This window comes from Hyaena hyaena, unplaced genomic scaffold, assembly GCF_003009895.1.
Source record: "Hyaena hyaena isolate Hyena2069 unplaced genomic scaffold, ASM300989v1 scaffold_329, whole genome shotgun sequence".
Taxonomy (NCBI): domain Eukaryota; kingdom Metazoa; phylum Chordata; class Mammalia; order Carnivora; family Hyaenidae; genus Hyaena; species Hyaena hyaena.
Window position 1 is genome coordinate 1,609,811 of NW_024080960.1, and position 27,757 is coordinate 1,637,567.

The 27,757-nt window shown below is 42.6% G+C and overlaps 1 protein-coding gene across 1 annotated transcript in view; it reads right to left on the reverse strand.

Annotated features, from left to right (window-relative positions):
- HOPX (HOP homeobox) overlaps nt 1-11,499 on the reverse strand; it is a 30,080-nt gene extending 18,581 nt beyond the window's left edge. The window contains exon 1 of the mRNA XM_039249062.1: nt 11,165-11,499. The gene's annotated coding sequence lies outside the window, so the exon portion shown is untranslated. The remainder of the gene's footprint in view (nt 1-11,164) is intronic.
- Nucleotides 11,500-27,757: the final 16,258 nt, after the last annotated feature.

Consider the following 27,757-nt stretch of genomic DNA (forward strand, 5'->3'; position numbering starts at 1 on the left):
TAATTAATGATCAATGAAGAAAAAGCCAGAGATTACTTGTATGGTCCTTTTACCCAAGGTAGAAGGAATAAGGGGATAGGAAAGGTGTTGCGCCTTGCATTTCCTGGGCCAAGAGGTACTTCAGACAGGAAGTTGAACTGCTGGCCAGAGCTCTTTTCAGGTAAGACGAGAAATAGAGAAGCAGAAGTAAAATTCTTTGGAGTGTATAGCCTTAGTTACAGAAGGAGTGTTGTATATCTTTAATGGATTATATGTAGGGGATATATTTTAAATCCCCATTAATGAATGAAAATATTAAACTGGTACAGGTTATTGGAAAAGGCACCAGGCAGAGTCAGACCGCATTTCAATTTTAGCTCCTCTATTTAATAGTCATGTAACCTAGTTTAAGTTTCTTTCTCTCTTCCTTTCTCTCTCTCTCTCTCTCTTTTCTCTTCTCTTCTCTGCAAAATGTGGGGGAAAACTTTCTTCCTTGCCTATTTACTATAATTGTTATCCAGTGAGATTCTGCTCAAGAAACAACTTAGAAGACTGTAAAATGATGTTCACATTTCCAAAAATGCAATAATTTATTTATCCAGGGAAGTGAAGATGTTGGGCCAGATGACCTCTGAGATCGTTTCTCCTCTGAAATTCTGATCATCAGTATGGCCTGGGTTTAAATTATCATGTTATTCCTCATCAACAGTTTACTAATGTCACTGACCCGAGAAATAGGAATGCAGTGGCCCATTCCAGGCTATGCCCTGGTTTTTGGAACACATTGTGCCTGGTTTCTCCTTCAGAGGACAACTGAAAAGCCCATGAAACATTTTGAACCGAGGTGCTTTTTCATATTCAGCCTATCTGTTAAATTAATGTGACCACATAATTTGCCATCTAACCAGGAACACATGTGTGTAAAAGGAGTGCCGTGAATAATTACATCCAGACAACAGCATACCTCAAGTGTCCCAGGCAAACCTGGATATCTGGTCCCCTTAGATGTAAAATGTTAAATTTTTCACTGAGGTGTGGGAGAGTAAAAATATTTCTGTTGAATTTAGGTATCTACTGCTGTTACAGATAAGCAAGATGCAGTTCTGTTAAAATCTTAGGGGACACAAACACACATCCCTAACGATAGTAACGAATAGGAGGCTGTCTTTTGCTCTTAAGAAAACCTATTGTTGCAGCTTTGTGGTTAAAAATAAGAGGATGCACTACCATTTCAGATTTCCTGACATTTCATTTTTATTCCAGTTTGAATGGGCAGGATACAAATTTGTCTGATGGGGTGACTGTGCTTGGCCCTCTGCCTGCTTTGGGCATTGTTAGTACTGTTGTGCTAATGCTTAGTAAGTGTGAATGTTCATTACATCTCAAACAAAGTTTGGTCCTATGATCAAATATAAACAAAGGAACAAAAACAGCTCATGCTAGAGATTTCCACCAGGCACAGCCATGTGCTCAGGGCTTTTCAAACCAGATAATCCAGGAGGGGTGAGACTTGTGAAGTAAATTGAATTATCAAATCTCTTTGAAAATGTCTGATGCCCTATTGCACCTAGAAATTAGACAAATAGATTTCTGCTATGGCAGTGGATGGGGGAAATCTCAATATTTTCTAAAGAAAACTATTAAACATAAAGAGAAAGTTACACTACTAAGTTTAGAAGCAAATAACAAAAAGATTAACTTTCTAAACAGTTTGTGGAGAGGAAAAGGCACAAGTAAGTCAAAAAGGAAGATAATAAATATTCTTTTTATGTTTTAAGTTATTTTATTCATTTTTGGTAACCCATTTGGCTGCTGAATTCTGTTTGATTTAGAACATTAATTAGCTGAATAGGCTTCAGGGTAGGGAGATGTATGTTTGTTACATAGAAGAGAAGGGGTGCTCAAAAACTTAAACACTGCTGATAAAAATCAGTCTGGTATTTTTTTAAGTTTATTTATCTTTAGAGAGAGAGAAAGCAAGCACCCATGTGCATGAGTAGGGGAGGAACAGAGAGAGAGAATCCCAAGCAGAATTTCACAAACCAGGAGATCACGACAGGAGCTGAAATCAAGAGTCTGACACTTAACCAACTGAGCCACACAGGCACCCTGAAATCAGTCTGGTATTTTAAAAATCTAATATAGTGAGGAGCACCTGGGTGGCTCAGTTGGTTAAGCACTGGACTCTTGATCTTAGCTAGGTCTTGATCTCAGGGTCATGAGTTCAAGCTTTGTGTTGGGTTTTGTGCTGGGCATTAAGCCTACTTAAACACACACACACACACACACACACACACACACACACACACACACACACACACCTCATACAGTGAAGCCACACTCAGAAAACTGAGAATCAAGTAGAATTGTCATATTGCTCTGTAGACATTTAGTCACTTTAGAATATTTTTTTTTCTGAAGGGGTTCTTATTTCTAGTGCCTGACTCTGAAAAAGGGAATGTCCATTTGTAATTCTGGGGACACTTCACCATGATTAACTTTTTGAAAATGCATACCAGGTCCTACGATATTTTTGCCCGAGCCCTAATTACTTAGTAAGGAACAGTAATTAGGGAATTTCATGGTATTGGCACATGTAGGCCATTGTAACCTGTCTATTGCAAGCAGGCATAACTTCCTCAGTTATTTGTACATTTTGAAATGTCTCGAAAAGACTATGAACAATGGAATTATCTCCTTGTGCAAATATACTGGAATCAATTATTATTTTTTTATGGTCCAACTGCCATTCTTATTTTATGACTGTAATTAGGTAATGAATAAAATGACATGCACTTGGTACTTTCTGGAGCTCCAAAGTCCAACCATGCATGCTGCTTGTTGCCATGCAACTCCATTATATAGGCCGTATTTTTTTTTTTTTTTACCCAGTAGAGTTGTTTTTACGAGCAGGTGTTCAACTAATGGGACAAGCAGAGGGTGTGTGGCTACAGTCTTCTCATTAATATCACAAAGTAACTCAAAAGGACAGATACTCCAGAAAGTCCAGCTCAGGAGATAACTCTGAACCTCAAGTAGATCGTTTCTCTGGACATTAGACATGATGCTGCAGAAAGGCTGGATGGAGTCTCAGAAGACCCTCACTCTGCTTCCAGCAGTCACTTAAATCACCAAGTGACTTTGGATAACTCGACTGCTTTGAACCTCCATTTCTTCATCTACAATTGAAGCTCCCCTTACCTAGCTACAATAATCCTACACCTACCTATCTTTCAGGTTTTTTGTAGGATTCAATGAGATGGATTATGTTTATGAATAGCACAATAAATTATAAATACTATATAAATACAAGGTATCATTATTAAGGTTCTAATCCCTTCCCTGGTGACTCAGGATCTAATGTCGGGCAACTAAATGCCATCAGGTCTTGCAATCATTAAAATAGCAAGATTGAGCCCTGCATGGGGCTTCTCACTGACATCGTGGAGTCTACTTGGGATTCTTTCTCTTCCTCTTTCTCTGTTTGTTCCCTGCTCATGCTCTCTCTCTCTCAATAAACACTTAAAATAGGAAACAACTTTAGAGGTGCCTGGGTGGCTTAGTTGGTTGTGCATTCAACTCTTGATCTCAGCTCAGGTCATGATCTCAAAGTTTGTGGGTTTGAGCCCTGCATCTGTGCAGTCAGCATGGAGCCTGTTTCTGTCTCTCCCTTTCTTTGCTCCTCCCCTGCTCATGCACGTGTGCTTCCTTTCTCTCTCTCTCTCTCAAATAATTAAACTTTTTTTAAATTTAGTTTTTTTAATTGTTTATTGTCAAGTTGGTTTCCATAATTAAACCTTAAAAAAATAGCAAAACAGTTTAGAAACTTTCAACCTTATGACTAATATGATTTCTTAGAACGTTTCATTTGCTTTGTCCAGGTAATTAATGACCCATATGGAGAAATGAAATGCTTCCAGAATTGACTAGCCCAAGTTGAAGAAAATGACATTGAGAAGATGAGATCACTGAAGATCAGACTCTCTAAGTTCCAGAATATTATTTCAGCCTCTTATTAAAATCTGAGTAAATTACTAAGGAACTCAGAAAAGCTTCTAAATACTTGAAATACTAGACTAGAAATTGTGATATCATGTGTCTCCATATCTCATGGACAATTCAGTATTCCACATTGCTTAAAGAAAACATAGGTCATCTAGCGCACCCCTTTCCCTTCCCCTGTTCCCCATCAACCAGATCTAAAGGGTGTTCAACTATACATATGAGTATATTCATTATGGCATCTTTTGGGAGAACTGGAGGCAACAGAAATGTCCAGAGGATTCAATGAGCAAAGAGTGCATATAAATAGGAAACCAGTAAAAAGCAGTTAGAAACAATGCATTAGAAATATTATAAATGTATTAGGCAACATAGGTAGATTTTAAGAATATGGTGTTGACAGCAAGAAAGAGGGTGAATGGGAGAGAAAAAATAGAATGAGATGTAAAACCTAAGAATTTTAGAAGGGTCTTGTGTGTACTACAAATTAAGGAATATGCTAACATGAGCCTCAAAGCAAAGACTTCAAAAATTAAAGGGCTGTTCGACTGTTCCATATTTCAGACCTCACCCATATAATTTCTTCTAAGGTATTTTTTTGCATAATGAGGAACTACTTCCTGAGTCACTCAATTCCCTTCATGCTTCAGTCCACACCAATCTCTGGGCTTCGTTTGTCTACTCTCAGCTGTCCAGGTGAATAGCTGATGGTTGACCTCCATGACCACCCTCCATGCTTTTCAACACCATCATCAAATGGCTTTCTAGTCTTGTCCAAGTTAAATAAAATCAGGCCCTTTTGCGCTCCTTACAGATTCGGTTTTATTATTATTTAGTCATCTAGGAGTTTTTCTGAACTAGTTCCAAGGACTCTCCTCCTTTTTAAATTGTGCAACCTGAACCGGATATAATGTTAATGGAAGAGGAGAAGACCTCCCACTTTCTTCAGTCCTGCTTCATACACCCAGTGCCAGCCATCTCCAAAGGATGCTGTTCTACTCCCATCCAAGTACTAACCAGGCCCGACCCTGCTTAGCTTCCGAGATCAGACGAGATAGGGCGCGTTCAGGGTGGTATGGCCATAGACGGATGCTGTTCTACTCCCCAGAAAGAGCATGAAGAATACATAATAAAGGGTTAGACATTTTCAGGCATAAGTTATTGAATTAAAGTTCTTTTCTAAAATAGATTTCACTCCTGGGAACCAGTAGAATAGAAATTTGGAAAGGGGTGAGGGAATATAAGAGCTAAGGACATTGTTTAAATACGTTTTCTTAGGGAGAAACCACACAGGAAGGAAATGAAGGCACATCAGTGAAGACTAGACTATCTAAGCAGATCTGTCATTTCCTTAAGAATTCCAGGAAACCTCCATCATGATTCTCTAGATCTCCTGGCTTGAATGATGGCTATCAGTTTCCTGCCCAGTATATACTAAGAGATTAGAACAGATCAATGTCCACTTTAGATTGTTCCTGATTTTGTTTTTAACATCAAAGGATGGAGTAGTTCTGAAAGATCTGGCCAGGTTTTCATATTTGGTCACATTTTATCAAAACTACCAGAAGCAAATTATAAGAAATTATTTGAAGATGGGTAAAAATTAACTTCTCTACTTGTAAAAGAGCTTCTATCATTATCCAAACATGGCCATAAACTAACATTAGAACCTGAAGCAAATAGAGTAAACTGACCTTGTGGTGAACAATTCCTTGAACCGCTAGCATTCGTGTTAAACTTCTCTTTGGCAAGCAATATAAATCTACCAGCTCTCTGGGCTGTACAGATACAGTGCTTCCCACAGGGAACCTGAGTCACAGAGGGAGGGAGTGACTTGACAGAGGCCAGAATAAGGTGTGGGGAGACCTTGGTTCCAGACCCAGCTCAGCCACCAACTAAGCCCAAGATGCAGGACAACGTACTTTACTCTTGATCTTTTCTGTATTGTATTAATAGGTGACTATATTGTTTATTGCTCAAGCCAAATATTTCTTGAAGGAAAAGGGGCACTATTAATAATCCACTGGGACAACTGATATTCCTGGATCCCTCTGGCTTTAAAGTTCCATTACAGCTGAATTAGAGCTGAAAATAGGACCCAGGTTTCTGAACATCAGACCCATCCTCTGCTCCCCAGGCTAGGCTGTCCTCTGCAGGACTTGTTTACACTGGCATTCCTTGAAAGAGTGTTCAACATATGGCTTGTAGATTGATGAAGGGAGTTTCCCAGCAAATAGAAAGGACGGCCTGACCTGTACCTGTTTGGTCACGTATCCACACACCCAACCCCCCTGTATGTTCAGAAGCAATGGCACTGGGATGCCCAATCCACATCAGGGTCATTGAAAGGTGGGGTGGTCAAGGGAGCCAGGGCAAGGAAGAGAGCAGGTGCACCACCCCCTGTGTCAGAAGAAGCCCTCTATTTGCAGCCTCAAGCCAGGTCTCCACAGCCTGCCCAAGGAGGGAAGCCAAGATGGGTGTGGTCTGGGGGGCTGCCTCGGGATCCTCAGGTGCTGGTTTTTAAGCAGACAGGAGAGTATAAATCACTATGAGTCATATGCTACCCTTCTGCCAACAATTTCATGTTTGCATACTTCTGTTGGCCATCCCCATTCACCTGGCTTTTTAAAAGTTTGAGGAAGCCATCGACAGCATCTAAAACTTAATCTGGGTTAGGTCATGACACAGCCCTAAAAAAATGTCCAAGTGAACTAAACCATTCCACACTAAGATAATTTTAAAACAAAGGTGAAATGCTCAAAGAAACCCCATCCAAAGACCAGAAATTCTGTCACTATTATACAAAGCTATTTTACCAGTTGTGTAAATGTGCCACTCATTTTTCAAAAAAAAAAAAAAAAGATTATTTTTGGTGAAACTCTGAATGGCAAGTGGAGGAAACATCAGGCTTCCACAGAGCAGCATTGGACCAGTGTTGGTGGCCACCCTGATGCCAGTAGGCTAATCCTTTCCCCTGAGCTTGAGTGTCCCATCTTCCTGCCTCCCAGGAGCCAAGATGGTGCTTACCTCCTCCCTCCACTCCTCACTGCTTCGCTCACAGATGAAGCCAGAGGACACGGCTGCCCAGCTGCTCTGGGCTCCCAGCTGTCTGCAGACTCTGCTTCCCCAGAGGGAGGTTAATTACATACCTGGCAACACCCCTCTTTAGAGACAGGACATGCCACACGCAGCTGCCACTTGCCAGCAAGAGCTGTAGCAATCTCAGCTTTCCGAATGGAAGAAAGGGCTGTCAAGGACCCAGAGTCACAGGAACTGAAGGGGCCCCTTTCCTCAGGCTGCAGTACTAAGTCCCCAAGGAAGGAGGCCCCTTGTCCCTAAGGCTAGGCAAGCTGCTCCCCAGTGCCAGCCTTCCATACAGAAGAGGAACTCGATAATATTTATAAAGCCCTGTGAGCAGAATTTCTTGACATTTTATCTCCACTGTAATGTCTTTAAAGTGGCTCTGTTTCCCAGAAAGATAAATGCCATCATCTCCAATGAACACGAATGCATTTAACAAATAGACCAGTTCAGGAAAAGCATTCTGTAAGGCCCCACAGTCTGTAGGGAATTCCCTAAGGGATGTGATTTGACAAATTCTATGGCAAACTTCCAATCTTGGTATATTTCTCCCCATCAAGTTGCTTGGAATTTTTACCAGCAGGGATTATACATTTCGCCTAAAACTTGGTACTCCTGATTGCCCCAAATGGTAATTATATTTATATAACATTTCAAAGAATTCCCAGATACGTTATCTTGCTAGAATCTAGTTAACACACTGGAGGGGTGGGGGTGGGGTGGGGAGGACATAACTCATTAAAACAATTATTGTCTATTAACATCATAACTTTAATTAGCTTTCCAGGCATGGATAAGCAAAGCCCCAAGGGGATGAGACCCTGGAAATCAGAACACGTTTGGATGAGAAGGGGGCTGAGAAACCACCTAAAACCTGGCTAGCTGGCCCAGGCAGAGCAGGTGAGGTGTGTGGTCCCATGGGCACCTCTGCACCCACACACGGTGCAGACAGACAGAACAGCAATAGCCACAAGGACAAACTTCACCCACTCAGGCTTTTCCCCAGGCTGACCTGGAAATCACAATGAAGAGCCCCGTAGTGCCAGATAGCCTCCTCCCAATGCTGAGGACTGTGCCAGTTCCTGAAGGAACAACTTGCTCCCTGTCCCCCTCAGAGTGCCTGGTGTGTCTGCCGAGATTCTCTCGATAAGTATTATGTGGCTTACACCAGATATTTTTGAGGGAACAAAAGGAAGCTTTAGTTTTGAAACATCCCTTCTCACGTGTTAGCACAGTCCTTAAATAATGCACCTTTGAGGTTCTGAGTAATTCTTCCCACTGTCTGCCCTGAGCGTGTCTGGATGCCAAGAATTTGCTTGAAATGCACAGGGTGCCCTATCCTAACTCGAGCTGAAAGTGTGGTGTTGAAAACCCGGTAGCGTGGTCTCAGGGGTTCCTCTTCCTCCGAGATCCCGTTGCTGGCCTCCCTGGGTTCCAGGACCCAGTGGCTGTGTGGTCAGGGGCAGACCCACCCTCTCTCTGGGCTTGCCTGTGCCCGTGTGTCAAGAGAGGGGTTTGGGTTTCACTGCTTCTCATTCCTGGCTGCACGTTAGAATCACCCGGGAGCTTTAAAAAACTGCCAGGACTGCGCATCCAGGGATCCGTACTTAATTGGTTGAGGTGTGGCCAGTCCTGAGTATTTTTAAAAACAGTTCTCCAGGTCTGCAATTGCTGAATTAGATGATCTCTGGAAACTTCCAGGTTCTATAAAATTTCACAGTGCTGACAGTCTGGTATTCCATTTTATTTATTCAATTAATTTTTTCCCAAACATATTTTTTTTTAATTCTCAGTATGTTGCATAGGCTGATTTTTAGAAATGCCTTTAGTTATATAGAAACAATATATTGTTTAAAATTTTTTTTAATGTTTTATTTATTTCTGAGAGAGAGAGAGCAAGCATGAGCGGGGGGAGGGAGGGGGGGTCAGAGAGAGAGGGAGACACAGAATCCGAAACAGGCTCCAGGCTCTGAGCTAGCCGTCAGCACAGAGCCCCACGCAGGGCTCAAACCCACGAACCGTGAGCTCATGACCTGAGCTGAAGTCAGACGCTTAACCGACTGGGCCACCCAAGCGCTCCTATTGTTAAAGTATTGTTTGTTGGGGTATAATGGCATGTGTCTGAAGTGTACGATCTGATACATTTTCACATATAAGAAATGGTTACCACCATCACAATAGTGAACATATCCATCACCCTCAGAGGTTTCCCATGCCCCTTGGTAACCCTCCTACCCCTTTTCTCCCCGCTCCTCTTCCCTAGGTAACCACTGATCTGCTTTCTGTTACTACAGTTTGCATTTTCTATCATTTCATACCAATGGAATCATACAATATGTACCGTTTTTTGCCAGGCTTCATATTATGTCCTTAGGCTTCAGGTTTCAAGCTCTTTGAGAACAGGATCCACCTTTTATTCCTTTTCTCTTCCTCCAGGCCCCCAACTTATATTTTGCCCCCAAGAAACCCTTTAGCCATTCTTTGCTTGATGGGAATCAGACCTTTATGAACTTAGAAGTGAGCTTCAGTTTGGTGTCCAACCCCACTGCTTCTCTGTAGGCTCCTAGTCTGCAGCTTCAGCTCAGTTTAAAAATAATGCATTAGCTAAATGCATTCATTTGGGGTCCGTGGAGTTCTAGGGCTCCAGAAAATGAGTGTTGAGTGTCCAGGTATATGTTGGGGCAGGGGCAACCACCTGGGAAAGGTTCTTGGCTTTCACTGATTCTTAATCACCAGATTCTTTCTTTCTTTTTTTTTTTTTTTAAGAGAGGTGGGGGGAGAAGCAAAAAGAGAGTGGAGCTTGACTCCGGGCTCAACCTCACTACCCTGAGATCATGACCCCCAGGATCTGAGCTGAAATCAAGAGTCAGACACCCAACCCACCCAGGTACCCCACCAGATTCTTGATCCAAAAGGAGGAAATATGGATTTATTTCATGCTTTGGTTCTATTATAATCCTATATGTATTTTATGAATATGATATCTAATTGTAACTCCTCTACTGTCTGCCCCCTTTCCTCCCTTCCTCTCTCCTCAGTACTTTTCTTTTGTTCTCTACCTGCCCTGGTTATACTCTCCCTCCTTCACTAAAGATGCTACAGGCCTGTTGAGTGGGAGTGCTGCTCCATGGGAACTTTTTGCCTGGCCCTTCTCTTCAAGACCTTCTCACCTAAGTCATGTGGAGAATTGTGCCTCTTTAGTCAGTGATTCTTTTTTTTTTTTTTTAATGTTTTATTTATTTCTAGGAGAGAGAGAGCGTGAGCAGGGGAGGGTCAGAGAGAGAGGGAGTCACAGACTCCGAAACAGGCTCCAGGCTCTGAGCTGGCAGTCAGCACAGAGCCCGACACAGGGCTCGAACCCACGAACTGCCAGATCATGACCTAAGTGAAAGTCGGACGCTTAACCAACTAAGCCACCCAGGCGCCCCTTTAGTCAATGATTCTTATTCCCTTTTATTTAGCACTTTTCCTGAATCCTAACTACCATTGTGCTCAAATATTACAAACCTACATTTCCTCAAAACCCAGAGCATGGGATTCCTTTTTATCTTAAACAAGATCAGTGTTTGCATTGTTGTAAGTATTATAAGAACCAGACTTAACAAGAAATAGCACTGCAAATTCACAATTGAGCCACCTCTACTTAATCCAGAGATAGCCCCTCTTATCCCCCTATATAAAACACACAAAAATTTTGATAATACTGTGTCTGATTTTAGACTGAGATGAATAATAGGAACATTAGCTTCGAAATGATAAATCCCTATGCATCTGACACAGCCACACAAACAGTGGTTTCCAAGTGTCTTCCAGAGATAGGAGAGAGCAAGAAAAACATCTTACCTTCTGGCCAAAAGGCCAAAATGAACTCTACCTCGCCCCAAGTCCACCTCAACCCCTTGCATGTTTGCAAGGGTCTGATATACTACACCCAGCAATGTTCTCTGGCTTCCTGCTTGGGACCAACTCTTAACTTTTATTCTCCCTTTCACCTCTATGCTTCCCCAACAGAATAGCAACTATGGTAACTATAGCATTTCAGCCCAGTTTCTACACAATCTCATTCCTCGGCAATAAAGGCAACCCTCTGAAAGTTACTTACGTGGCAGTGGCAAAGGCAAGCCCTGGATTTGGAAGCTGAGTTTGCTGATGCCAGCCCACTTAAATAGCTGGGTTGGCTGACGCAGGCTGTTGATAGCACGTTTATTTACGCCTGTGAGTGCACGCTCAAGCAAGGACCTGAAAAACCTGCGGTGTGGGCAGGAGGAAGGCAGCTGAAAGTATGCCAAGGTTACATCTCTCCTGGTTATTCAAGTTTGATATGCAGGTGGTGACTTCTGAGTTTTCATGGAACTTTCTCAGTACCACCTTCTTGTCCTTGATCTCTTCTTTAGCCAAGTAAGACTCTTCACCAAGATTAGATAGGAGATGCCGCTGAGAGAGGAAGGAAGCAACAAAGGACCCTGAACCCTTGTGCCAAGTTCCTTATTTTGAATCGGCTTCTAGTTAGATGTTGCCTCATTTTAAACCATAGGCTCAGTGAGGTTGATTTCACAGCTCTGTGGGCTGAATGCCAAGCTAAGAGCTTGGACAATTGCCCAATCGATGAAAAGTTGTTTTGTTTTGTTTTGTTTCCAGGCACAGGATGTACAAATAAAGAACAGTTATAGGGGAGGTTCAGACTAGGATGATACAATTTTAGGTCCCTTTCAAAAACTATTTTGATTTCTTTCTTCTGCATCTGTACTTTCCTCCTGACTTCCTCTCCCCTTCCTTTGTTAATGAAATTCCTATCTAAGAGTTGAAAGATTCCCCATGAGAGCTCAAATAAAAAGCCAGTGTGTGAACAAGACTGTGGGAAGACGTACTCCAAATGGGAGAGAGAGTGTGCAGTGGTTCATGTGACCATCAGTAGAAATGTATCTGAAGGTGAGGGTAATGTGTGTGGGTGTGGGGACCTGGTTAGTTGATGTTTACCTGTTTTATATAGCTAGATATGGCAGTTAATAGTCAATTGCAGCATGCTAAACACATTAGGTGGGTATGATTTTGAGAGGATGAAGAAAGGGAGACAGGGCTTGGTGAGATCATTTATGGGAGTATCTGTGTATATTTCTGGTACGTAGCACAGACTGTATCTAAGTGCCATCCAGATTTACACAGCCTATATTCTTCACTTCACTGGAGAAAGAAAAAGCCCACTTGATTCTCTTGGGAACAGCAGCCGAATGTGAAAGAAGAACAGCAATCATTAAGAAAATTTCTTTCTCTCTTGGAAAAGGAGGTAGTGGTGATAAAACATGTGTGGGAGAATTGTAGAGACAGGGGGCCTAGCCTATCCCAACCCTGGTTACCGGAAGAATTCTTTTGTTTCCTGCCTAATTCATTGCCTAACTTTTGACTGTTCTATGGCCAAATCTGGATTCTTCTCTCCCAGATTTCTTGAATGCAGTGTCTATGTCTTGTTCATCTTTTGACTCCCACAGAGCCTGGCACAAATTATTATGACAATGACAATGACGATAATGATGATGGTGTCTGGGTTTACACATGGGGCTGATTATAATCAATATTTAAAAAGTTGCTTCAGGGGTGCCTTGGGGTGGCTCAGTCGGTTAAGCGTCCGACTTTCACTTAGGTCATGATCTCGCTGTTCGTGGGTTTGAGCCCCGCGTCGTGCTCTGTGCTGACACCTACCTCAGAGCCTGGAGCCTGTTTCAGATTCTGTGTCTCCCTCTCTCTGTCCCTACCCTGCTCACGCTGTCTCTCTCTCTCTCTCTCTCTCTCAGAAATAAATAAAACATTAGATAAATAAATAAATAAATAAATAAAAAGTTGTTTCAGAATGTTTTCAACTACCCTTATTTATTTGTTTATCATTTGTCTTCTAGAATGTGATTTCCATGACCTCAATGACCTCGCCTGTCTTGACTCTGCTTGTAACCCCAACACCCAGCACAGTGTCTGGCACATAGTAGGTACTCAACAGATTTGTGCTGTTTGCTTAGTTTCTAGATTCTTGTGAAGGCTGTGAAACCCAAAAGACAGAAGTTCTGGAATCAGCAGTCTCATCTTGATCCACACGTTTCTTTTGCTCTTACGTAATGTGTTGACTTTAAGCTATTCCTCTTTATCCAACATATCATGGAGATGAAACTAAAAGTGGCAGAAACCATAGGGCAGTTTTGAGTCACTAAGAACTCTACAGGTATGTGGTTTCAGGTTGCTCAGTGGTGCAGTGAGGTCACCCAGAACCCAGGCTTTTTCTGTGTTTCATTTTGTAGTCTTCGGTGTGAGAGCATTGCCTCCCACCATGGGGGCTGGGTTGATACAGCAGCTTGGTGTATCATATCCTTAAATGAAAAAAAAAAAAAGAAAATCAAAGACAGGTAGGAAGGGAAAATGAGCTTTCTCCTTAGTAGCCCTCTTTGTTTGTTAGAGAGAAAAATCTTTCCAGAAGCGATTAGCAGACTTCCAGTTATGTCTCCTTGAGGAGAACTGGGTCAAACACCACATTGGCTAAATCCATCATCTGCAACGAGGAAAAGAATCAGGCTGACCATGGTTCATTTTATGGGCCCCGGGGAAGAATCTACCTTTTCCAGAAAAATCCCCAATATCTGAACAAAATCAGGATTTAGTTAACAGGGAAGTAGAACAGTGCTACCAACAATACTGCCAATCTAAGAAATCCTTGAAGATCTGATAAGCTGAACTGCTTCAGTGCGTGGGTGCCAGTCCTGGCTGTGACAATTGCACTTCATTCTATTGGTTCTCTATCTCTGTGTGTTTCTTTTTTTTCTTTAATGAGAAAAGCTTACTTTGACTCTCAGCAAAACTGAAGCTATTTCAATAACCCCAAATAAGAGAAGTAGCTGGTCATGGTGATTTTTTGTCTACAGGGTTAGAGTACTAGTCTGTATCACCGCTGATTTTCTTCATATTCAAGGAATTGCATATAATCTAGCAGCCTCTTCTCCTATGTCTAATACTGCAACTCATCATAAAAAAAAAAAAAGCTGCCAAACAGACTATGAAGGTTTAAGACTCATTTCCTATTCCTCTTCTTGTCAATTATATTTCAGTGCAATTCCATATTCCCACATGTTTGCATCTTTCTCTTCCTGGGAACTCCAGCTACCTTTTCAGACAGATTTGTAAACTAGAAACATATGGCTGATATAGCAATTCTTACATAGTTTTTTTTTTCCTTCTGGCGATTAGCAAACTTCAAATTGACACCTGCATATGAGTAATTTTGTTTTCCTGCTCTTCACTGTTCTAGACCTTTTTCTTGTGGTGGGCTTCAGGAACTGTTTTGTCCATTGCCACAGATCAAGAGAATTAGGATGAAGGATACCATGAGCTAGATGTTAAGCTCCACGAGAAAAGAACAGTGTGTGGGAGATGGTAAGTGGTCCGAAAGTGTTTATTGAGTGACTGGAAGAATGGTGGAAAGGGAAGAGGATGGGCTTCTGAGTCAAGCAGGCTTGATTCAAGTCCCATCTCTGCCACTTACCATCTCTATGAGCCAGAGCAAGTTATAAAACTTCTCTCAGACTCAGTTTCCTCATCTATAAAATAGGAATGATGATGCTTATTTCTTAGGTTTGCCATAAGAACTAGAGCTATTATACATAGAGCACTTAGCATAATGCCTAGAACATAGTATATGCTTAATAAAGGTAATGGTTACAATTAAGAAGCCCAATTTTCCATAGTCATCTTTGTTAGGCCCACACGTGGTAGACACAAAATAGTGAACCTAAGCCCCCAGGTGCTACAGCAAACAGGAGTGTTTGGGAGAGCCACATGGAAGGCAGTGATATCCAGACAGTGAGGCAAATACTCTTTTCCTGCTCAAAGCCAGAGATTACCAAAGTGCAGTGGGCTATTTGATGACTGAGGAGCATACAATGGTGGAGGGAGAGAAAAGCCATTCCCTGGGGAACAGAAAACTACCAAAGATGTTTAAGAAAATTTGTCATAAGGGATATAAACCTCCCAAGGGCCAAAATCGTACTTATACAGAAACAAGTTAGGAAGAAGGGTAACCAGAGCATAGAAGCATACTTGCTGAAAGTTCTGCCCCCAAGGTGTGAACTTGCAGAGACAGAGACTGAGAATCTCATCCCATGTGCAGATGATGTGGAAGTGCTGACTCCCAGCCCCTTCCTGGGCCCAGCCTGGCTGGGAGGCAAATGTGTAAAGTAGCAGAGGACCAGCAATGACAGAGAACTTGGATGCAGAAAAGGATGTCAGCTAACCTAGGTAGGAGATGTTTCCCTTGGCTGTTCCCTGGTAAAGAGGGACTGGGAGTTTTAGCACAAGCACACTCTGTAGTCTGTGTAGTTTGCTATAGACTGGTTAGTGATTAGGTCACTCTTTCAGTGAACTGTAGGTATTTCATTCTAGTTGTGGGCTCCGTCATCTTACCTAATCCACCTGTTGTCTTTATGGAGTCCCAAGTCAGAGGATGACTAGGACTAGGAGGCTGTGGCCCATTCATAGCACCCACTGCAGAAGGTGCCTGGGGAAGGCTGTTCCGACTGGTGTGGTCCATGTCGCCTTTGCTCTTTGATTTGAAAATCACAGTTTCTTCTCATTCCATTTTGTTTCATCTGGAGTTTAACGAATGGGGATGTTGCAAGCACTGTTTTCCCTAGGAACCCCATTTATGTTATTGGTCAGAGAAGGGTAAGGCCCTTGGTAACGGGGAGCATCACTCGTTTGTGGAAAGAGTGGGAGGGGGCTCTGTCTCACCCACCAAAGCTCTGAACGCCACTACCTCAGCTCCTTTCCCTCAGCATTAGGACACACTGCTGCCAGCAGGAGCTGTGGGGTGACATTCTCAAGAGGGGTAGGGGTGGAGCCTCACCTAAGAGGCGGCTCTTCCATGAGTGACAGGAAGATATTGCAGATTGGGGCCACCTCAGCCTGATTGTCATCCCCTAACACACAGAGTGAAGAAAGAGAGTCCCCACACCCATGAAGTTTCAGGGATGGGCCCTCTGCTTTTAGAAAGCACCAGGTGGGGAGCTGGGGTAAAGAAAAACAAAATCAGTTGGTAAATACTTGCCTGACTGGGCATCAAACCCAGGCACAGTCCATGCTACCAAGCACTACACAGCATGACCTTTGTGGCCACCTCTCAGGGCACAGCCCAAAGCAAGAGGGGAAGAGTAGGTCCCACCTCCCCATGAGTACCCCCATGCCAGTTTCCATCTATGTGAGATACTTGACTTCTGTGACTGATTTTACCTGGAAACAGAGAGGAAGAAGAAAGGAGAAAGGGGAGCTAACAAAAATATAGAGCTTGAGGACAAACCAAAAAATAACCCAAAATTCATGTTTGACCCAGTGGAGAAAGGGTTTGAAAAATACTTTGGGCTAAAATTGTGGATCAGCTGAAGGGAGAGAGAGGTTTGATAAGCAGCTACAGGCCTTCTCCTTCCTGAACCCTCCTCTCCACCTCAGAGGTTCCAGGGTGGACTCAGCATGTGACTCCAGAAGCTCTCATCCCCTCTCCATGCCTCAGCCCTTGTCTGTGTGAGGAGGGAGTCAAACTAGATGATCCCTCTCAGGTCCTTTCTGTTTTAATCTTCTACCCTCCAAGGGGAGAGAGTCAGGGGCCACTGGCTGGAGAGGAGGGACCCCCAGCAGCCACAGGGGAGGATGGCCCCCCGACTTAAGGCTGAGAGAAATGAGAGAAAGCATCAGTGGATAGGTAAAACCTGAAATACTCCACTCACTACCATTCAGAGGCTCCCTAGTTCTCCTCCTCAACAACCTGGGTCTCCCAAACCTGGGAGTCAGGGATTAGAGAGTATCACCTGGCACTGTGTGTGTGTGTGTGTGTGTGCATGTGTATCCCAGGAACAACCAGAACTCAACTCCAGCTACAATGCTTCAAGCATGTGTTTGGCTTTCCAATGCAGTCCAGGGAGTCATCTTGAAAAAGAAAGCCCCAGGTGGGGGAGATTTGGGAGAGGGACTTGGGGAGGTGTGTGAAGAAGGGAGAGAGGGAGGGGGAAGGAACGGTATGTACATCATCTCTGAAAAAAATGTCTAAAAGTCTTGACTTCTGCCTTTGCAAAATTATGCTATAGTCTGATTTTGTTCACTGATTCAGGCCAATTCCACTCTGCACATTTCAGCAATGCTCCTCCCTCCTCCATGGCCTTCTCTGAGGTTTCTGTAATGAAGCCCTGGGAGAGCAGTGGGCAATGATTTAAGGCTGCTTGTAAAATGGCTTCTAATGTGGTGAATTACATAAATGGTGATGTGCACTCTTGAATCTGACTTTTACATCTCTAGAGAGTCAGCTCCTGGATCAGTCTGCCTAGTGAGTTCTGAGTGACCTGCAAGAGGGCCTGGCTTCCTGAATTGATTTCCCAAAGGTGACACTGATGAGGGAGCAAACGGCAAACTGAGGGTAAAACACAAGCTGACACTCTGCAACACCATCCCCCAGTCTCCCATGGGGGTATGTGTGACATTCCTCAGTCACTCTTGGCCACCCAAGAACAAAGGAAAGGGAAAAACAAATGGTCAACCAATAGACATCACAGTCACGTGGGACATGAATCTTCTTCAGTTTGCAACTGTCTTAATGATTTAGAAGAGGGGGAAAAAAGCATCTTATCAAGAGCCAGACCTCCAGAAACCTATAGGCTCAATTTCCTGGGGTTCTAACATCATCCTCCCCTTCATAGGATAGAAAACCTTACATAATCAGTCACTCCTCACAACCCCAGTGCAGCTCTTTCTGCCCATGGGTCCTGTCCCCATGCTATAATAAAACCACCTTTTTTTTTTGTACCAAAGAATTCTTTGACTGTAAGCTCCTGAACCCCAACATTTCACATCAACACCACTGACTTTGTTCTCTGACTCAAAGGGAAATAGACTCTGCATTTTTCATGATGCTGCCAGTAGATGCCCCATTTGTCCCAAGGCCAAATCTCAGGCTGAGGAGAATTTGGGGGTGGTACTAGGGTTCAGAGGGAAAACTCTGGACACAGTATGGCCCTAGCTGCGACCTATGGTGACCAACTTTCCTGACTTTCCTGAACTGTCCTGGTTTAGCACTGGAAGTCCCATGTCTCAGAAAATCCCGCAGTCCTGGGAAAACCAGGACTAGACTTCTCACATCATAGCCAGTAATTTAACCTCTTTGAACCTTAGTTTCCTCATATACGTGAAATGAAAGTAATGATCACAACCTCATGTGATATTTGAGGAGTAGGGTTGATATCCATCCAAAGATTGTTCGGGAAGAAAAGAGAGGGTTAGGTGACAAAAGCAATGTCTTTTTGCCTCTGTTCCAAGGAGTGGATGTCTCTTCTCCCCAGTGTGTTTTGACTTTTCCAAGTGAAGGTGTGAAAACAACACTTGAGGATTCTGGAACAATCCAGAAAGCCTTGCAGGCCCTGGCTAATGCAGAAGGCTGGATTAAGGCCTCTCCTAGCCCTATGATTATCTGATTAAGTGTAAATGCAGAGGCAGCTGCCTACTTGCAGAAGTCACTTTTAGCAGCTACCACTTACAAGTCACAAATAAGGGATTATGAAGCCTTTTCTTTTCAGCTTCCTTGTTGCCCCTCATCTATTGTGTGCAGAGATTCTTAACTAATAGCCGTGTTCTGAGTGACTATTTCCCAGTAACTACTGTTTCAGGGCTGGAAAAGGAAAAGAAGTTAATATTTTCAAAAGACTCCCAGCAAGACATTTTGTAGCCCAAGAGTGAATTTCACAGGCATCTTAATCCCTGGCAGTAAAGACTGAGGGCTGTCTTGGAGACCAGAGGCAGTAAGCAAGAACTCTGATAACAAAAGAGAGGCAAGGGAATTATTTATGCAAATGTCCTGATAGAAGAAAGCTTTAATCAAAGACACCATAGAAAACAAGCCACAGGCTGATAGGGAGTATTTGGAACATGAAGGTGTCAAAGGGATCCAGTCTTTTTCTAAACAGAAGGAAATGACTGGAGAAAATGGTCGTTCATAGTTGAGCAGAGCTATGTCAGCACTAAAGACAGAAGGGGGCTCTCCCTAGAAAGATGCCAAAGGCTGGAGATTATCAAAGCACAAACATCTTTACCATCCTGGCCCTCCCACCCCATGACAAATGAAGTCAGATTCATTTAGAATTAATGCCAGATTCTGATTGAAAATAGAAGTTTGCAGAAGTTGGAAAATTCAACATGCCAGACTCTGGCGCCAGTGATAACTAACCAGTTCATGTCCAAGGCAGTTGATGGAACAATTTTACATAATTAGGACATGTTTGGGAGGAGAGGAAAAAAACGACTCTCTGATCAAGAGTTTATTGATTTACATAAACATTAGTATGATTGCTGGTTTCACATCTTATGTACCACCTTCATATTTACATTCTAAATTAATGATGGGCAGAATGCCAAGGACAGCAATATTGCCAGCTTTCACAAAACTGCCCACCAGACTCTGGGGAAACCTGCCAAGCAGATGGTTCTAGATTACCAAGCTACCTTTTCTCCTGTGTTTTCCAACCCTTCTTAAAGAAAATTAAATTCTGGGGGCACCTGAGTGGCTGTCAGTTAAGTGTACAACTTTGGCTCAGGTCATGGTCTCATGGTTCATGGGTTCGAGCCCCGCATCGGGCTCTGTGCTGACAGCTCAGGGCCTGGAGCCTGCCTCAAATTCTGTGTCTCCTCCTCTCTCTGCCCCTCCCCCACCTGTGCTCTGCCCCTCTCTCTCTCTCTCAAAAATAAACATTAAAAAATTATAAAGAAAATTAAGTCCTGAAACAATTAATTCAAAAGTCAAGAAATTTGATTATCTGAGTAATTCATTAAGGCATAACTGTTAACCATTGCTGCATAATAAATCACTCCAAAGCTTAGTGACTCAAATTAACCATAATCATTTTATCACCTCTTCCAGTTTCTGTGGTCAGGAATTCAGGGAGGGCTCAGAGGGATATTTTGGTCTGGGGTCCCTCATATGGTTGCGGTCAGATAGTGGCTGGAGCATAAATAGCAGAAGAGTTGGCAGAAGCTACAATCTTGCTGGGTATCTCTCTCAGGTAGTCTCATGGTCTCTCCATGCAGTCTCTCCACAAGCGTTGGTTGAGCTTCCTCACAACATGGCAGCCTCAGGGTAGCTAAGTATTCCAGTGCAAGTAGTTCAGCTCCTAAGACAACAGCATCAACTTTTATGATATGACCTTAGGAGTTATGTAGCATCCTACCACATTCTGTTGGCTCCAAGTGAGTCACAAGCCCACCTAGACTTCAGAAGAATTAGTGGAGAATTCTTAATTCTTAATGGAGAAATGGCAAGGTTCCAGAAGAGCAATGTGGGATGGGGGATATTGTGGCCATCTTTGAATAATACAATAGGCCATAAGATATAAATAACTAATGATCATCATCTTTAAAAAAAAGTTTGTATTTTAAGAAAATAATGCTAACCCAATAAATCTCTAAATTCATGAAATACATATTTAAGAACCTAGTGTTAATTACCTTCAAACCCTCCTTCTCCACATTACCTCTGATTCTTTAGGGTCAAACAACTGGGTTTAATGATGTAATAGTTTGCTGGGGGGCTGCAATAACAAAATACCATAAACAAGGGAGCTTACACAACAGAAATTTATTGTCCCCCCAGTTCTGGAGGCTAGAAGTCTCAGATAATGGTGTCAATAGGGTTGATTCTTCCTGAGGACTGTAAGAGAATGACTCCAAGCCTCTCCCTTAGCTTCTGGCAGTTTGCTAGGACTCACTGGTGCTCCTTATCTCATAGAAGCATCCCTCCCATCTCTACCTTCATCTTCACATGGTATTCTCTCGGATACATGTGTCTCTGTCCAAGTATCTCTTTAAGAAAATGTTTATTTATTTATTTTGAGAGAGAGAGACTGCAAGTTGGGGAGGGCCAGAGAAAGAGAGGGAGACCCAGAATCCCAAGGAGGCTCCACACTCAACATGGAGCCTGACATGGTGCTCAGTCCCACAGCTGTGAGATCATGACCTGAGCCGAAATCAAGAGTCAGATGCTTAACCGACTGAGCCACCTAGGCACCCTCAAATTTCCTCTTTTTATAAGGACACCAGGCCTATTGGACTATGTGCTCACCCTATTCTAGTGTGACTCCATCTTAACTAATTATATCTGCAATGACCTTATTTCCAAATAAGGTTACCTGCTGAGGTACTGGAGTTACGACTTCAACATGTGAATTTTGAGGAGCAATTCATCTCACAACATGTCTCTTATTTTTTGAAGGAAGGAGTTTCTTTTGATATGGTTTCTAAGAGTATCAGTAGGAGAGTAGAACCCAATTGCAGGTACAATTTTCAAACATTATATCCAGCTTCTCCTTTCCATGACCCTTGCCATTCTCTCCTGTCTCCTAAACACTTTCTTCAAATTTTAAGTAAAGGTTTTCATTAAAGCTATTAATGCCATTAGAGTATTTTGGTATTTAAATGTTTTTTATTAAAATGTCATTAAATAAATAAATAAATAAATAAATTTAAATGTCATGATCAGATGTTGGTTATGGAGTCTCATTCCCTCCCAAATTTTCCATAATCCTAGTGCCAATTGTTATATACCTTCAAATTGCATAGGATTTTTCAAAACTTTATTCTTGGACCCTGGGACTTACCTACACAGCAACTTAGTTCATTTAAGGAGACTCAAAGAGTGATTTATTGACTTGGAGAATTTGAGATTGTTCTCTGTCAGTATTGTGCAGACATTTAAAAATGTATTTCCTTTGGATGTTTAAAGCAAAAAGAAAGACAGGCACATCCCGCTGCCTCATTAGAGAAGCCACATGTCTTTGGCTTTCTTGACCTAGCACTTATCTTGTACTTAATGTTTTCAAAATACCATCCAATCATTAAATAGCCAGTTCCCACAACATCTTTGTGAGATGTGAGGATTGTTGACAATTTTAGTAAAGAAATTTGAAACAAAAAGCAAAGGTGACCTGTGCAAGGCAGTATAACAAATCAGGACTGGACCCAAGTGTCTGCCATTTCATGAACTAAAACTTTGTTTTGTGCAAACCAAGGGACAGATTCTCATGGCCACATCCCTTTCCCCTCTTCCCAGAAGCCAAATGCCCACTTTCCCCTTTGCTCTGCAGTCACGGAAGGAGCAGCAGGTGAGGCAGGAGTCAGCAGACACAAGGCCACCCTGTGGACAGTCTCAGAAATCATAAGGGGAACCTTTGGGATATGAAGCCCCGGTAAGCAGGTAGGCATCTCAATGCAGTCTCTTTTGTATCTGCTGGACGGTGAGATCAGGAAGATTCAGGATCTATATTAATAATAAGGACAGTATGGGGGCGCCTGGGTGGCTCAGTCAGTTAAGCATCCGACTTCGGCTCAGGTCATGATCTCACAATTCATGTGTTCCAGCCCTACACTGGGCTCTGTGCTGACAGCTCAGAGCCTGGAGCCTGCTTCAGATTCTGTGTCTCCCTCTCTCTCTGCCCCTTCTGAACTCGCTCTCTCTCTCTCTGTCTCTCTCTTTCTCTCAAAAATAAAAATAAAACATTTAAAAAAATAAAAAATAATAAAAATGGTATGGAAGGTGTTCCTTTTGGTCTTAGAAAACTGTAATCTTCTTGATCACAGGCTCTATTGGAAACAAGCCCCTCTGAAATTCTTTGGTTTAGTCTTAAGCCAATGAACCATAAGAGTAAAGTTTAAGGACTTTTCTTAATTCTAAGAAGGTGCTGCAGGACAGAATCCCAGATGTTTTCTGTGGCTGCCTCCCAAGGAAGACTGGTGGCCACCATAATGCCCTCTAGTATTTCCAGAGTTCTTGCTTTTTTCTCTGATGAGAGAAGATTGCATATCATTGGCTGGTCCTATACCTGAGTGAAGGGAAATCAATGGTATGCAAATTAGTTTATTTCAGATAATTAAAGGCTCAACCAGACCAGCATTTTACTCTTAAGCAGGCCATTGAAACAAAAAGCAAATCCAAATCACATTCTCTTCTCCCAAGGTACCAAGCATACCCTTTCCCTTTTTTTTTTTTTTTTTTTTTAGTCTTTCACTTCAAAGCTGTGATTGCCTCTTTACTTGGCAGATGTATAGCTACTAAGGTATGTTTTGCTTTGATTATGGGATACTCAGGTGGAATAGCATATGATGTGGGTCTCTTCCTAAGCAAGAATATAAGTTGAGGCTTCTCATCTTCATACCAAATGCCATGCTGGTCCTGCACACCTGAATCCTAAGCACAGGAATCTAAGCATTTAGGTCTATTTTTTTAAGTTTTTTTTTTTAACATTTATTTATTATTGAGAGGTAGAGAGAGACAGAGCATGAGCTGAGGAGGAGTAGAGAGAGGGGGAGACACAGAATCCGACGCAGGTTCCAGGCTCTGAGCTGTCAGCACAGAGCTGGACGTGGGGCTCAAACTCACAAACTGCAAGATCATGACCTGAACTGAAGTCGGACACTCAACTGACTGAGCCACACAAGCGCCCCTTAGATCTATTTTCATAATCAATACTAGGAAACTCATTCTATTTCTCATTTTGTCTTAGTTTAGATCTTCAGGTATAAAACCTCTACATTCACAATGTTTATTATTTATGCATATCTTAATGATTTTATTTTTAAAGAATTTTTTACTATGAGGTACTTCAAATCTTTTTTTGAAAATAATGTAAACATGGCATTAATAACAAGTAAAATACATCTGAAAAACCAGTATAATATTCAACACTGAGAATTTCCTTAAAAATCGGTGTGCTTTGGGGTGCCTGGGTGGATTAGCTCAGGTCAAAATTTCAGTTTGTGGGTTTGGGCCTGCTTGGAATTCTCTCTTTGCCTCTTTCTCTCTCTTTACCTCCCCCACATTCTCTCTCTCTCTCTCTCTCAAAACAAATAAACAAGTATTTTTTAAAAATCAGTGTGTTTGAGGGCATCTGGGTGGCTGACTCAGTTCAGCATCAACTTCAGCTCAGGTCATGATCTCAGGGTTCGTGGGTTCAAGCCCCACATTGGGCTCTGTGCTGACAGCTCTGACCCTGGAGCCTGCTTCAGCTTCTGTGTCTCCCTCTCTCTCTACCCCATGCCCACTCACACTCTGTCTCTCTCTCTCTCTCTCTCTCTCCAAAATAAACATTAAAAAAAAAATCAGTGTGTTTGTCCATAGGTTGACTAGAAAACATTGGTAAGAGATAACCAGTGCTGATACTTTGCTGGGACACACTCTTACTGCCATACTGGAAGTCAAGATACTGAAATCTCTGTATGAATAGTTTAAAGTCACTGCCCTGAACCTCCTGAGGATCTACTGCAGGCACTGAACTCTGCACTTCCTCTGGGACCTCTCCCTCATTCACCTTCTCCAGGATCTAGCAACCAAAGGGGCCCTAAGGGACCAACTTCAAGCTATGACCAGTAGCCATTCTCTCATATTGGTAGTCTAACTGTTCTGGCTGTGTATTTTTATATTCCCCTTACAGGGAATGTTTTGCTACTCTTGCCTCCACATTAGCAACTATTATTGAGCGTCTACTATGAGTCAGGCACAGTACTACAGTACTAAATGAGCCAGGCACAGTATTACAGTACTAAATGCTTTATTATCTTATCCCCCCAATACCCCATCAAATAGGTATTTTCATACCTATTTTATTTTATTTTTTTCATACCTATTTTAAAGAGAACTGCATCTGGACACCTGGGTGGCTCAGTCGGTTAAGTGTTTGACTCTTTTTTTTTTAACTTTTTTTAATGTTTATTTATTTTTGAGACAGAGAGAGACAGAGTATGAGCAAGGGAGGGACAGAGAGAGAGGGAAACACAGAATCTGAAACAGGCTCCAGGCTCTGAGCTATCAGCACAGAACCAGATGCGGGGCTCAAACCCACAAACTGCTAGATCATGACCTGAGCCGAAGTCGGATGCTTAACCAACTGAGCCACCCATGCTCCCCAAGCATTAGACTCTTGATTTCAGCTCAGGTCGTGATCTCACAGTTTTTAAGTTCGAGCCCTGCATCGGGCTCCGTGCTGCAAGTGTGTATCCTGCTTGGGATTCTCTCTCCCTTGCTCTCTGCCCCTCCCCAACTCAAGTGCATGTACTTTCTCTCTCTCAAAATAATTAAACTTAAATTTTCTTTTAAATTTAAAAAGAGAACTGAATCTCAAAGGTACTAAGAAATGTGCCTAAGGTTACCATGCTGGTGATAGATACAGCAGATATAAATCCCTATCTATTTGACCCAAAGTCCATGCTCTCTCCTCTGACCTAGAGTCTTCCCTGATGGAAGTAACACTTGGCAGCAAAGAAGAAAAAGAAGATGGTCGTCTGATCCAGGTACCTTTGGTGAATACCAAGTATGTGAAGATGCTCAGTGGATACAGAGATCTTGGAGAGGCTGGATGGCAAATGGAGTCCTCTCTGACTAGAAGTGCCAGAACTTCGATTTACAGCAATGTTCTCCCATCACCTCAGCTTTGGCAGACACCCTTGACACCTCCCATTCCCTCGCTCCCAGACCTAGTCACCAAGCCCCTCAATTCTGTTCCAATGGTGCCTCTCACATCCCTGCCATTCCATCCATGCCTTGTGCTAACACTCCATATCAAGCTCTCATTACCTCATGTCTAGATCATTTTAAAAGCCTCGTAACTAGAGATCCAGCCTCCGAATCTCTAAGTCACCCCTCCCACAATCACCACATTATTCCTAAAGAAACTGCTTCCATCACACGATTTCATTATTCAACTCCCTCCCTCCCCACACACACCCTGGGTCTGCTGACTATACTTCAGCTATTCAGAAAGACATTCAAATTCCTTCTTAATCTAATTCTAATCTTCATTTCCAAAGTGCTTTCTCAGGATTCCTCTGTAAGAATCCTATGATTTAGCCAAGATTGTTTCCCTGTTATTCCTTAGCCACGCTATTTCCTTTCGCCTCCAAGCCTTACTCACTCCATTCCTCATGCCTGGCACATCCTCCTCTACTCTTCTAAATCCTGTGTGTCCATCATAACCCAACTTGGACACCCTCTCCAAGGGCACACCTTCTGTGCCCACTCCAGGGAAGCTGATGTTCTCTTTTATCTGGCTTATACCTCACATTTGACACCCAGACCCCATTGCTTTATTTGACAAATTTTCTCTTTGTTTATACATGCTATGTTTTCCCAGCGACCTCGTGACTATCTTATAGCAAAGGGAGTGAAGATGGTTGGTGAGAGGGTTCTGACAGGGAGGTGATGGTGGTAGAGTCTAGTGGTTAAGCCTTTGGGCAGGGTTGGAATCACAGCTCTGCACTAACCACCTAACTAGGCAATTTCATAGCTGGGGACATTGAGCGATTAGGTGCATCTAATGAAATAAGGACATCTATGAAATAAGGACAGTAACTGTCCCTTTCTCCTAGAGCTATTGTGAAAATTAAATGAGGTGATATTTCAAGAGCTCTTATCCAGAGCCTGGCACGTAGGTAAAGCTCAACTAATATTATTTATTATTACTTTCATTATTGAACCAAAAGAGAGTTTGTAATGTGCTAGACTCCAAATAAATGACCTTCTTTAATATGTATGGGCACCCTAGGAAGGTAATAGATCATGCCCTAGCTATGGAGTCCTCTGAGCAGCCCTGAACTGTATTTCCATGAGAGAGTTAACACCCTAGTCATGTTTAAGCCATGTTTATTTATTTTTTAAGTTTGTTTATTTATTTTTTAAGTTTTTAAAATTTATTTTCAGAGAAAGAAGGAGAGAGAATACCAAACAGGCTCCACACTGTCAGCACAAAGCCAGACACAGGACTTGAAATCACATTCCATGAGATCATGACCCGAGCCAAAATTAAGAGTCAGATGTTTAACCATTTGAGCTACTCAGGCGCTTCTAAGCCGCGTTTAATGTCCCTTTTGCAACAGAACCCAATTCTTTTTTTTTTTTTTTTTTTTTGCTTTTTATAGCACACTGATTTTTTTTTATTTATTTATTTTTTTTACAAATAGTTTATTGTCAAATTAGTTTCCACATAACACCCAGTGCTCTTCCCCACAAGTGCCCTCCTCCATGTCCATCTCCCCCCTCCCCCCCACATCATCAGTCCTCAGTTTGTTTCTCAGCATTCAAGAGTCTCTCACGGTTTGACTCTCTCCCTTTCCCCCACCATTTCCCCCCTTCTTCTCCCCCTTGTTACTCCGTCAAGTTCCTCCTAATCCTCCTATACGTGCAAACATATGATATTTGTCCTTCTCTGCCTGACTTATTTCGCTCAGCATAACACCCTCAAGGTCCATCCATGTTGCTACACATGGCCAGATTTCATTGTTTCTCATTGCCATGGAGTATTCCATGGTATAGATAAACCACATCTTTTTGATCCATTCATCCGATGATGGACACTTAGTCTCTTTCCATGTTGTAGCTATTGTGGAGAGTGCTGCTATGAACATTGGGGTACATGTGCTCCTATGCATCAGCGTTCCTGTATCCCTTGGGTAAATTCCTAGCAGTGCTATTGCTGAGTCATAGGGGAGTTCTATTGTTAGTTTCCTGAGGAACCTCCACACTGTTTTCCAGAGGGGCTGCACCAGTTTACATTCTCACCAACAGTGTAAGAGGGTGCCCGTTTCTCCACATCCTCGCCAGCATCTAGAGTTCTCTGTTTTGCTCATTTTAGCCACTCTGACTGGCGTG